Source organism: Alligator sinensis, unplaced genomic scaffold (genome assembly GCF_000455745.1).
Source record: "Alligator sinensis unplaced genomic scaffold, ASM45574v1 scaffold717_1, whole genome shotgun sequence".
In the NCBI taxonomy this organism is placed as follows: domain Eukaryota; kingdom Metazoa; phylum Chordata; order Crocodylia; family Alligatoridae; genus Alligator; species Alligator sinensis.
This window is the reverse complement of record NW_005841961.1, coordinates 1,856,588-1,870,302: the sequence shown is the minus strand read 5'-3', so window position 1 is coordinate 1,870,302 and position 13,715 is coordinate 1,856,588.

Below are 13,715 nucleotides of genomic sequence, written 5' to 3'. Positions count from 1 at the left end.
CAGCAGTATAAAGTAATTACTAATAGTGCTCACACTCTCGTATGGAATGATACCTGAGCATATCTAAGTAAGCGCTATTAGAAAATGGCATACATTGAATTTAAGTGCAAACTGGTACACCCACCATTTGTGCTTTTCATAGCCGTTGCCACATAAATATGAAAGCTGACCTGCTATTCCTGATCACATTATCTCAGCAATGCCAGTAATGTTTGACTCTTTGTTTACGGTCCAATAAAAGATATCACCTACAAAAATCCTTGTTTTTGGCATATTTTCTGGAGCACCAAGGCTACATCACTCCAGCATGACCACTCCTTGCTTATGTCAAGTGTCTCAGTGTATAAAAAGGATAAGTGCATTAGGATGACAGTCACAATGGGATTCATTCCAGAAGACGTCAATGGCCAGTAGTGCTGTTGTGATCATATACTACCTTAACTGTCATGATGAGACTACATTTCATATATGCGTGATGTAAATTCTGGTTTGTGTCTACATATCTAACTGCTCCCTAATGAAAGCGTATGAGCAACCGATATCAAACCATGGCCATACCCCTAAAGCTAAGCAGTACAAATTTCAGTACCCTACAATGGCCACTGTTGCTTTTTAATATCTGTGGTGACTTGAATTGGAAGTAATTGAGGTAATATTATTAAAATCACGTTACCATCATTCTCATGTTAAACACTGATACACAATTTGGACAAGATTCCAGTTTTCAAGAATTCCACAGTGGTATCAAACATCTACTATTCAATATTTATCCAGTTGACATTGCTTTATTTCTATAACACTCTTGGTGAAACATCTACAACTAAGGTTCACTCAATATTACTGTCTTATTTGTGGCTGGATGGAAACAAGCCTATAGAATTATACTGGTGTCTCTATCCTCATTGTACAAAATATGTAGCCCCTTAGTTTTGAGAGTGGTAGTCCTTGGTTCACAATTGTGATAAATGCAGGTGATAAATGCAGTTATGCACCTTCACCCTGAATTAACCTATTCATGAACTGTTTCTTCCATTTTTGCTCGTGTCCATAGCTGAGTCAAACAGGCATTCATTCATTTCAAAAGATGCTGACAGACATAAAAGTATTAGCATGGGCACCTGATCATTATGCTTTTCTAGGAGAAGATACCAACCAGCAAAAAGAAAAGTTTAGCCCCCTGCCTGAAACCAAGTTTGACAGGAATAAAGAAACCTAATTTTAACTATGCCCAGAGTTGCCTTCAACCACTCTCTTGAAAATTGTATATAAAATGTATACTAGAGAAAGTCTACTAGAACATCAGTATCAAGTGGTTATTGAGTATGGGCCTAATAATCTCTTTTAGGCTATCACTAAGCAACAATGGGCACCAACAACAATGCCTCCAATATTGTTCCCACTTGATGTTATTAACCATGAAGTGAAAAGGTGGCAGCAAGCCCAAGGACTCTTTAACACATTTACCATAAAACTGACTGAAAATGTACTAGAGAGAACTTGCCATTTATCCACTCCAGCCACAAATCTTTCCCCATAGATTTGATTAAGCCAATTTTAATCCAAGTTTTATAAAAAACTCGTCATGGTGAGGAGCACTTGACTTAAGTATGTGCAAGCCTCTCATCCATTTTTTTTCTCCAACATACTTTTCTACAGGTTGGGTGCTTTAGCTAGAATAGTAAGACCCAACCTGTTAATTACATAGATTTGGTAGAGGAAATACAATTTTACTATTTGGCCATACAGCAGGAAAAAAAGCCTGTCAGAAAGAAATCAATTTTTTGGTCTACCAGGAGTGTGATGGTTACTATTGTTATTCAAGCACACACTGTACAAATTTAAAGCTTCCACGCATCTTCCACTGCGATGATGCTACACAATTCAACACTCCAAACATATCCATGCCTTATGGTGCCACATTTCTTATCTCCTGGTCTGATTTATTACATCCATGGACTCACAATTAGAGTCAAACACCCAAGTATTTGATCATGAATGTTAATGTCTGTAGGCAATTTTCATTTTCTAAGCCATTCATTAAAAAAAAAATGTCTTGTTCATGTTGCATTAGCCATCACACAGTGGATTGCTATGCTTGGTTTCTCACACCTTTTGATAATGATGCTAAAGCAGCAGCATATTGTTTTGCTGTCAGTCAATTGTGGTTCACTCATGTCAGGTCTTGTGTTTGCTGACCAGTCCAGAAGGCTGTATTTCAACAGTGCTTGAATTCCTTGTGGCTCATTTCATTGTGTTTAACCTTTTTTCTTTGCACTGTTTTTCCTTCTGTGCTAGGTCCTGATGCCCATCAACTGTGTTGTAGATAGGCAATCTAAAATTTTGTGACAAATTGGTTCATTCATACACATCAACCATATTTGTTTCAGGGTTAAAGCATATTGAGCAACATTATTAGATGTAAAATGCTTTCCTGTCTAGGCATTTTGGTTTCTTATCCCTACTAATTCATACTTGTTGATAGCATTTTTATGCACATCTCTCTGTGGCAATTGCTACCACACATAAGGGTTCAGGACACTGGCAATGTTAACTTACAGCTTTCAGGGATGGCCGCGTCTGGATGTTGTAGGTTTATAGTGTGACAGAAAAGTTTCTGGATGGACAGAAGCTGGTTGGAAGATTGAATGTCTGCTGCTTGCCAGCTCTGGTTAGGGGCTAAAGTACCTGATACAGGGCCTGGCTTTGCACAGGAAGTTGTCAGTCAGGGTTTAGCATGTGTTTATTTGATAGGTTTGCATTGTTTTGCATACTCTTTTTGTGTCTACTGCTTGTTCCTGAATGGCATATATCCTGCTTACCCTGCAAGCTTTCTGCCCTGCTATCTGTCATAATTTGATTGCCTCTTGAGTTCTGGTTGTTACGTGTCGGGCTGATCTTAGCAGCTTTTAGTTTTCCATCTAGTTCCCATTAGCTGCTCAATATGTTACTTGCTTCAAAAACTAATTTGGTCCTGGCACGTTAAGTACAGGTTAATATTTCTTTCCATGTTGTGGTGTGTTTGCTTTACTCCATCTCTGAGATAAAATTAGCAATCTCAGTGAGGTTTTCATATGTGGACATGGCTTTTGGTATGGTTAGGATAGATTTGCATGTACTTTTACACATAACATAACCCACATTTGGATAAACCATGACTCTTTTCAAGCTCTGCTCTCTGACCCACACAGCAGTTGATCAGATAATTTTACAAAGTCCTACAAATATTTCAGAAGATAAACATAATGATTTCATAGCGTGCACATTTTCTCACCATATTCTTTTTTGCTGCATTGACACATATGCATTTCATGCCAGAATTTGCCTCATTATGTGTGTTAGCAAAAAAAGTAACGAGCATTTACTGGCTTTTTGCAACTAAATTTCATCTTCTTATATTATATATATGTGTATTTTTTTTTGGTTCACACAGCATTCTATACAGTAACCTTTTTATAACTGGCATATGTTATTCTTTCAGGTAGCTTCTACTGACAAACACAAAGCTTGTTTGTGTGCAAATGCAAGGCTGACTAAATGGTGCTAACGTGTATTATGACTGTCAGATATAATCAGGCAAAATTTTGTGGTGCTTAGACTGATTTTTTTCATTGATTTTATTAATCAATGCATTGAACAGTGTTTTATTATACACAAATTGTCTTTTATTAGTAAACCAAGGCCTCATAGTGCATTGTTAAATGGGTTAATTAATCTACGTAACAGCTCACCAAGCTATTATCTCTTTAACTCCTTATAATGTTGCGTCATTAAAGGTCAAGGGGTCATGATATTAATTGCATTGCTGTAGATCATTAACACGACTGAACATTTTCAACAAAGAACTTATGTTTACAATGCTATAACCCTTTGACTGCTGCGGCAACCTTTAACCACAAAAAGGTCACATGCTAGAATCATCACTATGGTTCTTGCCATGGCAATCAAAGAGTTAAGGGCTGTGCAGTGATTTGTTTTATATTTATTAATTTATATTTATTTTTGTTCTCATTCGAGGAGGGGGGATTGGGATAGGGCAGTTCTTGTCTGCTGTAAGTGTCTTAACCAAGGGAAGGGGTAAAATGGCTTTTTTATACTATTGCATCTTATGTACTTACCATCGTTTCATTGTGTTGTAATTAAAAAAAATTCTGTCAATAAATACAAAAACAGAAAAAAAACGTTTCTTAAAGGCATTATGTTTTTATTCATTCTGTATTACTCTATGTGGTTCCATTACCACTCCTTAGGTCCCGTATGAAACTGCAGCCAACCACAACACCAAGGAGGAAAAGGAAGCCGACAATGACACCGCTTAAAGATCCTCTGCTTGTCTCTGCATGCAAACTGGGAAGAAACACTTAATTTTCTAACAAAAGCTGAAAAGGAAGCATGAGACAGAGGATAAGAACACATTTGTTACAGAGGATAAGAACACATCATTAATGGAGAGATTGTGATAACACCCTGTGGGCCTTTAGTTGTAACCACCATAAAAGTTGTATAAAGAGCTGATTTTTTCAATTTCCTGGGTGAAAGGAAAAAAATACTAGAATCAGTGTAAATGAAAAATGGAGTCTGATTGCTCAGATTGGGGGAAATAGCTGAAGAGACTTCTACCTGGACACTACATTTCCTGAAGTAGTTTTCATATGGGGGAGTATTCATATATGCTCACGGGTCTGTAAATAAAATGTGGTGAAGGCACTGGATATATGAGGTCTTGTAACATTCAGACCAGGGGCTTGATGTGGTCTAGGTTCCTTCTGTGTCACCAGAAATTTATTTCTTTTCAGGTCATAAGGAGTTGAAGAATGTGATGTGTGTGCATTCAAACACATTTCCTTTGGGAAGCCAGGAACATAGCCAAAACTATTGGAAACAAGCTGAAGGCTTTAGTAATTCTAAAGCTTGAGAGTTTCTGACAGTTGCAAGAGGAGTTTTGTTGGGGGATGATCCAGCACTGCAGAGCAAACTCCAACCAAGTCTCTGACCTACCACAAAGCTCATCACTTTTCATTCTAGATGGAAAACACAGCTGCTTGCCTCGTTCTTTGCTAATATTATTTTTTAAATCCATGCATGGTTTTTCCACTTCAGGAAAAGAAGAGAGACAAAGAATGAACCCTGGTGAATAGATGCTGATCATGTCACTCAATACTGTATAAGAAGTTGTTCACATACTACAATAATGAGCACAGTATAAATCCATAGAAAAATAGAAAAGTCATTACTGGAGCTGAATCTGGAAAGAACCTGATAAATGGAATAGCAATTATGAATAGAACGGCAAGGAGAATATTGACCCTGAGGTTGCTTAAAATCAAATCTTTCAAAAACAAAAGGCTTTTGGTTAATTTAGGACATCAAAAGCTGAAAAGCCTGCTAGTAACAAGTCCAGTGAATCATAACACAAGAGTGCTAATGTGATTCCAAAAATTGTTTCCAGTTTTATCTTGTTTTTATATGCTTATTATTCTCAGAAATATTTGTTTTTTATGGTTGAAATTTTGCAGAATCAAGGAAGACTTTATTTTGGGCAAATATAGGAGTTTGGTCTTCAGGAATTGCTTCTTCCTATAAAGTTTAGGTTATCTAATCAGGAGATAGAAACAATACTCTGTGATGTAGGTGATCCATCAGATATCATGTATTGTGAGTAACAAATATTTATAGTGACACCTTACTGACAACCCACAGGCTACTTGTTCAAACAATTGCAAACAGTGAATAAATCCATAAAAAATACAACCTGTCCATGAATAATTTGCAAAGGGCTAAATTTACTGGGTAAATTATTTATTAGAAGTACTTCCTCCAGCTCTATAAAAAATAGAATTGCAAATGCATGACAGGAGTGTTCCAGGTTAGACATTAAATGCCTTTGCACAATTATGTGGGTGCCTGCCTGGAGAATGTCTCACTCAACTGCTCACTCAATATTGTATGCAGTCCTTAATTTAAAAATACACACAAGAGCCCTTTTTTTTTTCTCCCAGTGGCTTTATACTAGTTTTTGTTAATAAATGGGTATTATTTTGATAGGGATTAATCAAAAATCCTGACAATTGGGACCCTCTGACTGAAGCTGGAATTTCCCTTGTGTTCGGAATATTTTATTGGTGGCCATTGCTGCCTTAAAAACAAGCGATAGTCCCACAGAGAACAGCTGAGCTGTGTACTGACTCATTGTCTGCAGTAGTTCCCACCCAATGTAGCTACCTCTGTCCTCCATAGAAGACAGAGAAAACAGGAGGTAATGAGTAGAGAAAAAAAACAAAGTGAAAAGCTTGTATGCACAGGGAAATGTAGTCTACACCTCTGGACTATGTTCTGTCCCTCAAAAGAGGTTCATTCAACATTTTTTGAAAAGACCCTAATGATATCAGATCAGGGTGTAGCACATCTCCATTTCAACTTCCTCATCCACATACAAGTCTTTTGTTTAGTAACTGAAATGCAGGTGTTATAAATGCACCCAACTACTTGGAGATGTAAGGTAAAAATACATCCTAGAATGAAGAGTACATCCAGAGGTTATATTGTTTTTTGAGGTGTTTTTATATGAATATTTGGTTCCTGGAAAGCTTCCAAGCTGAAATGGTCATCTGTACCACTGCACTGCTCAATATATTGATGTGAAATTTGGTTTGAAATTCATTCATCCCTTCACAAGTCACTGCAAGAAACACCTCCTAAAGAGCATGTTTAATTGCCCAGATGTTTGTGCAAAATTACTGTCATTAATCACAGTATTATGTTTCTTCTGTTTTCTAGCATTTTTCTATTTTTAAATGTTTCCCTGAAGTGACATGAGAGGCAGCCTTGTTATCCATGACTTGCTAGTCTGTTTTCTAATTGATAGATAAAAGATTCATTCTGCACTGTTTAAATCTGCCTTTTGTATTGTAGTTTGTAGATATTCTTTGTTTTAATTTTAATACAGAGCAGGTTATCCACACCATCATGAGTGACAGCTATGGTTCTTCTACTTCTACATGAGGAAACAATTCCTGGCAGCATCCTACTGCATATCCTTGTTCCTAGTCATCTTTCTCTGGTTTGCTCAGGTTAGAAGGTAGCAAAGTACGAACACTTTCTACTCACCTTGTTCCTTTTCCAAGGAAGTTCTATATTCTCCACCTAGAGCCAGATCAACATGGGAAATTTAGACTCAGTGCTGCAGTGAGTACTTTTTAAGTGCCCTATCACCTGTGCTCTTGTGTGTTCAGTTGGTTGTGTTGTGCAGTGTGATAGTTAGGGGAATGCCTAGTTTATTTTACAAGACCATATGTTAAACACCTAGGGTCAGATTCAAATAATTCCTAAATAAAAAGTGGACAGAATTTAGCATCCAATCCCTACACTCACACATTCACCTACACATATATGGACCCTTCTCCAGTGGCAACAACAACCACTTTAGTGCCTAGGTGTCTCAGTTAGTGCTGAACATTTCTCTAGATGCATAGATTTAGGATTCTGAGCATTAGAAATTATCGAAATCAAGGTACCTAAACCCATTGCAATCCAGATCAGAGCGAGTAGGTGCTTGAAAACCAATAAAATCCCTCATCTAGCAGACATCCATAGAGCACACCTATTGACTGACTGACTCCAACAGCATTGGGTTCAGTACAAAGCACAGCATGCACAGGCACTTTCACCTGGAAATTCATCTAGGTATGCACATTTTACACAATAGCCTAATAATTAGAGCACTTATCCATGAAGTGGGTTTTAGACCAAGTTCAGCCTATAATGGCATTCAAATTCACAACTTCCACTTACAGGGAGAATGCCCTAATCAGCAGAGGTGTGACAAGCAGTGTTTGTGCTCTGGGCAAACCCCATGGTAGAGGAAGACAGCAGGGTGAGGAGAGGTGCCACTGCATGCTGGAAGAGGGGGGGGTGCCAAAAGCAGGACGCCTGAGGTATCTGACCTACTCTGGGGACCCAGAAACAGCCCCTGGCTGCTGTTGCCATGTCATGGTCTGCACACCCTATTGCTGCTCCTACAGCAGCTGTGTTGTGTCTGTCTGCCCAGCTACTACTACAGTAGTAATATGGGGCTGCTTCTGGCTCCAGCATGTGGACTGCACCATTCTAGAGCCCCTGTAGGTTGGCACCTGGGCTTGGTGTCCTGCATGCCCCCAATTAGACCACTGCATAATGAAGGAAAAGGTTGGGGACCCTTCCTGTTCCCAGCTAGGAAGCAAAGAGTGCAAGAGTCTCAGGACCATAAGGCAAGCAAGAAAGGAACATGATTGTGGTCTAGTGATGAAAGCACACCTTGGTAGGTGGGACATCTAGTTTCCAGTCATTGTTTTAAGAATTATTTATGCACTTTAACCAGTCATTGTTTCAAGGGTTATTTCTGCATTTTAACCAATGACTATCTAATATAAATTATGTAATTATATCTGAGAACAAAGACCAAACCTTCCTCCTCAAAAACACATACAACCTCAGGGTATGTGTATCCTCATCCCTGGGTTGCAGCATCACATTCCCCTTCTCTATTTGACCCCATGACTCCTTCACTTTTAGTATCCAGTTGGCTAAGTTTTGTATTGTAATAGTTAGGCAAAATATCTAATTTGTGACTCCACTGGAGCTTAGGCTTAAAGTAAATGTCCAGCAATGTGTTGCCAGGTGCAGCAGTTCCTCTAGCAGATATGTCTCCCTTTCCTTTCTCCTTGTTTAAACAGGCTGCTGTGTCAATGCCCATTTTACTGCCTAATGATATTGTGGGTAGTACCACACTACCTAATGATAGGTCTGAAGCTTCTCCCATCTTAAATAAGGTTATGTTCAGCAATAGGCCTAGCAGTATCTCAGTATAACTATTAATGCTCAAGGTGATTATCTTAAGTAGGGTGTATTTCGTAAATCTGCTTTCTAAATAGATGATAAACTACTGAAAATGTATTTGTCCAGTGAAACTTCTGACATGTATTGTCTTATCTGTGCCCTTAGAAACTGGTTAGTGTTAGGGGGACTGTATTTGGATCTTGGGGAGCACTGGATTTGCAGCTAAATAAAGGCTTTTTTCTGTGTCTCAGCAAAAGCTGCTGACCACAAGGCAGAATGATGAATTAAAATAACCTTGCAAATGCTTAGGCAAGTAGTTTCTTAACAATGAGATAGTGTGTAGAATATATGGTGTAAGAAGAACAAGATGCAGCCCACCAGCTATTATCGGGAGAAAAAGCAAAAGCAAGACCTTGGAGATGAAGGAGTCATCAAGAAACCAGAAAGAACCAGCGAGTAACCAGAGGAAGCTGGGGTCAAAATTGTAGTCATGCGCTCTTAGCAAAGAGGCATGTAAATGAGTGAAATGCATAGGCAATCCCATGCTAATGAAGTAAACAGTAAACAGAGGCGGAGCTTGAGATGGGAGGAGAAATGGGCGGAACAGAAGGAGGGACAAAGGTGGGGTAAATGTTAATGAATATGAACCAAAGTGTATAAATGTGGAAAGAACTATTATTCATGGCAGGTCTCCAGTTTGTTGGATTGTCATCTCCCTAGTCGTTGGGCGCTGCATGGAGTCGGGGTCTAACAGTTACCCTTAGAAGTAACAAGCTAATTTCAGCATGCAAAAGATTTCAGCCAATATCGACATTGGCTCTGCATCTTGTGCTGCTTTTTCTCTTTCTTTATGAGCTTTCCAGATTGTGAATGGAGCTTATGGAAGTAGACTGGTGGATGGTGCAAAAGAGGACTATTTCTGCCTCTGCAATTCTTGATGAGAAATGAATCCTCATTTGGCCTTTAAATAACACCAAAGGGCAAGGAGAAGCCAGGGTATAAAGCCCACCCATCTGCATATCTACTATCAGAGCTAAACATATGCAAATAAAGAAGCATGCTGCCCCACTGCATTGCATGCAGCAATAGGCATGCTCAGTGAGCATTATGTCTTGTAGCTGAGCACCTAGTATTGCAGCAGGTCTTTACACCACATCTAGTAAAGCGCCTATACCTCTATTTGAGGCACAAATTAGCTTCAAAGAAATGTTGCTACACCACATACTATCAGTCCTCTGAAAGTATGTGGATATGTGAATGAGGATAATGTTCATATTACAAGTATAATAGGAAAGAGAAAATGGGATTGTAATAAGCACTATTCCTCCTGTATAAATGTGGTGGGAAAGCAAGCAATAGAAATAAAATATATAGAAAGAATGTTTTGTAGCTATGCTAACACATTATCGGAAGCAAACATTGTTTGATATATACTTACTTTTAAAGAGAAAGTGTACAACAGGAACTTTTTCTCCATCATACTACTTATTAAACTCAAGTACAATCAACAGTTAAAAAAGAAGGGGAAAAAAACCTCAGCCTCATTACACGGAAAGTGAAAAAAAAACGCCCAAATGTGCAATGATTTCTCAAATCCTATAGTAAGAAAAAGACATTGCCAAATGCCATATTGCCCTAATAACCTTTGAACAAACTGGAATAGGGAATTGTAATCTCATTTAAATTTTAATTAAAAGAATTGAATTTAAATGGTTGAGAGACAAGAAATTGAAAGTTCTAAAGATTAAATTATTCCATTGACCGGTCAAGTTGTATGGATCTGTGCATTATGTATGAGACAATGTTGGCTTAGGGAAGAGAATCTGCTACTGAAGAAACAGAAATTCTAGTCACATTTCGTCCTAAGTGACAGTGGCTTAATCACGTGTGCCTGTTTATCTTAGCAGCTGTACACCTCTAATGATATTACATGCAGGATGTCTATCTTTATATATTAAACTAATTATTTTAGCTTTGGAAATTGCTTATCTCTCCATTCAAGCTCTTCAAACAGTATGGCAATAGTCTTGGTCCATCCTAGCTGGACAGTAAGGAGATTTTCTAAGGTTGAAAGAGTTTTCCATTCAACAGACTGTGGAGCAGCATTGGAATTATTCTAAACTGCTATAGCTGCCTTGGACATGGAGAGAAGGACTTGAATTCCTTCCATTCACACAGACTACCTTTGTGACCGTGGGAAAATCACTTAGGACATTTTTACACATGCTCCTGGACGGGGTAGGGGAGGGGTCCTTTAGAGTGGCTCTAATTAAAATGTTTGCAGCATTTCATGTATTCAGTGACCCACATTTCAAGATAATGCCAGGGGCATTTTAACTAAAGCTCCTTCAATGACCTTTAATTAAAGCACCCCCACTACCATTTTGAAATGCAGGGCTGCTGAAGACATGAGGTGCTGCAGAGTGCTGAAGCATTCTGTTGAGAACACTCCAACAGACTCGGTTCATCAAGTTTGCTCCGCAGCATCCTAATTAGAATCCTTTGGAGCACACGTAGAGGTGCCCTTAATCTCTGAATACCCTTCTCCCATGCAATATTGTATCTTGTCTATTTAAAATGTAAGCTCCTTTGGGCAAGGCCTCTCTCTTACTGTAAACCAGATTATATGATACTGTTCCTGACATATTGCCTTACTCCACAAGTAGTTCCAGGAACTTACAGCAGGCATCTTCCCACTGGAGGTAACACTCAGTGGGCATGTCTACACAAGATGCTAAATACACAGTAAACTAATTCTATTATACGTTAGCACATCATGGCAAAATTATGCACATTAGCATCACTAAAAAGCCATGTGCCAGCACTATACATTGAGTTAGTAGAAAGCCATAGTGGCAGTTACTGTACATTGAGTTAATACCTCTAATTACAGGTACTAAACTTAATGGACCATAACTATAGCACATTAATGCATGTATAGATGCACCCAGTGTCACTCTGATAACACTCCTTAAAGTGTTTGGACAGTGCCTAGAACAATGGGGCTTGCTGGGGGCTACTGTAAAAAAATTAATAGTGATACCTAGAATGGCCTGATCTTTAACACAGTCTATTATTTGCCTATTGAAAGTGAAGCTGTATATAAAAGTAGTATCTTTTCTCTGTGAAACGTGTCTCAGAAATCACACTGGTTCCAATGAAAGAGGCCCCTTCATAGCTACAAAGGGCAGAATTTTCCTCTAAGTGTACGTGAAATGTTCCAAGATACACATTGCACAAAAATGTTGAGCAATAGGGCTGTGTGAAATGTCACCAGCTGTTTCATTTCAATGCTGTTTCAACTTGTTTCAAGCTCAAAACAAGCTCAAAACAGCAAAATTGAAATGAAACAAAGGGCTTCAAAACAGGCTTGAAACGAAATAAGGGCAGTCGAAAAATTTCAAAAGTTTTGAAACATATTGTTTCGAAGCTCGAGCTGGGCTTGCCCACAGGGAAACAGAAAGTAAGGGGAGGGAGGGGGAAGAGGTGGGAAGGACTGCTCTCATATTGGTTGTATAGCTGGGGATCTTTCCCTGAGGTCCCTTGCATTTCAGTGCTCTGGGGGAAGGATGGAAAAACAGCATAAAAGGCAGCATTGTTTGAATTGGCCTGCTTTCTGCCTTGGGGTCAGTTACTGAGCTATCTTGTAGAAGCTCAGCAGCGTTAGAAAACAAAAGTTTCTACCATTGATTTCCTACTTGCTAGCCTAGCAAGTGGGATTCCATAATACCATTTCTAGACCCTTTTATTACTACATTCATTGATTGATTCTTTTTCATTTCATAATTATATTGCATATTATAATATAGAATTTATATAGGAAAACACATGCATACATTTATATATATTTATAAAGACAAGACGCTATGAAACACACCATGAAGTATGCTGGAAAGGCAGCTGGTAAGCCTTCAAGGAGGGACAGAAGAGGCGGTAGAGGGAGAGGTGTAAGTTCCCCCTGCCTCCTAAACTGAGACGCATCCTTTTTCCTATAACTAGCAGAGATGAAGCAGCAAGGAAAGGGGAGCAGTGCCAGTGCCATTGCCTGTGCCTGCATCCCCTCCAAGAGCACCAGCCAGAACCCCCACCAGCATGACAACAAGCAGCAGCACCAGCATGACAGCCTGCTCCACCCCCATTTCATTTCCCCTGCTGAGTCTTCTAGTTGCAAAGAAAGAGCTGGAGCTGGATCTGAGTGCCCTAGCAAGGGAAATTCTGGAGAAGGAGGGGGAATCAGCTGTGTGTGTGCTCCACACCCCTCCAGTTTCCCCTAGAGCCAGGTCTCCTTCCCCAGAAGGTACTTTGGAGGAGGCTGAGGTAGAGGTTGCAGAGGCAAGTGGCTCAGCTGAGACCACTCCTCCTGTTGCTGTGCCTCTGCCTGCTGAGGTGGGGGAAACAGCAGCACCCACACATGCACCCACGCAGCAGAAGCGAGTGGTTAGTGTGGTCTGGGATAATTTTGTACTGGCAGATAATCCCACGTATGCTTTCTGCCTGCACTGCTGAGCCAAAACCAGCTGGAGCAAGGGAATAAAACACATGAGCACCACGGGGATGCTGAAGTATCTCTGCAGGCACCACCCCCTTGCCCTTGCTCCTCCTCAGCCTGGCACCAGCAGGAGTGTGCCCAAAAGGAAGTCTCCCCCTCACACCAAAGCCCCCATCCCTCCAAAGCAGAGGCAGGCCACTCTGGAACAGTGAGGGAAAGGTGAACACAAAGGGGAGCATGTTGCAAGGACGAGCAAGATCACCCAGAGCATTGGGGAGATGCTTGCTGTGGATGGCCAGCTCTTCTCCTTAGTTGAGCAGCCAGGGTTCAGGTGGCTCATGGCACTTATGGCCCCATCATACCAAGTGCCCACATGTGCAGGACAGTGGTGCCCTTGCTGTATGAGGCATGCAGG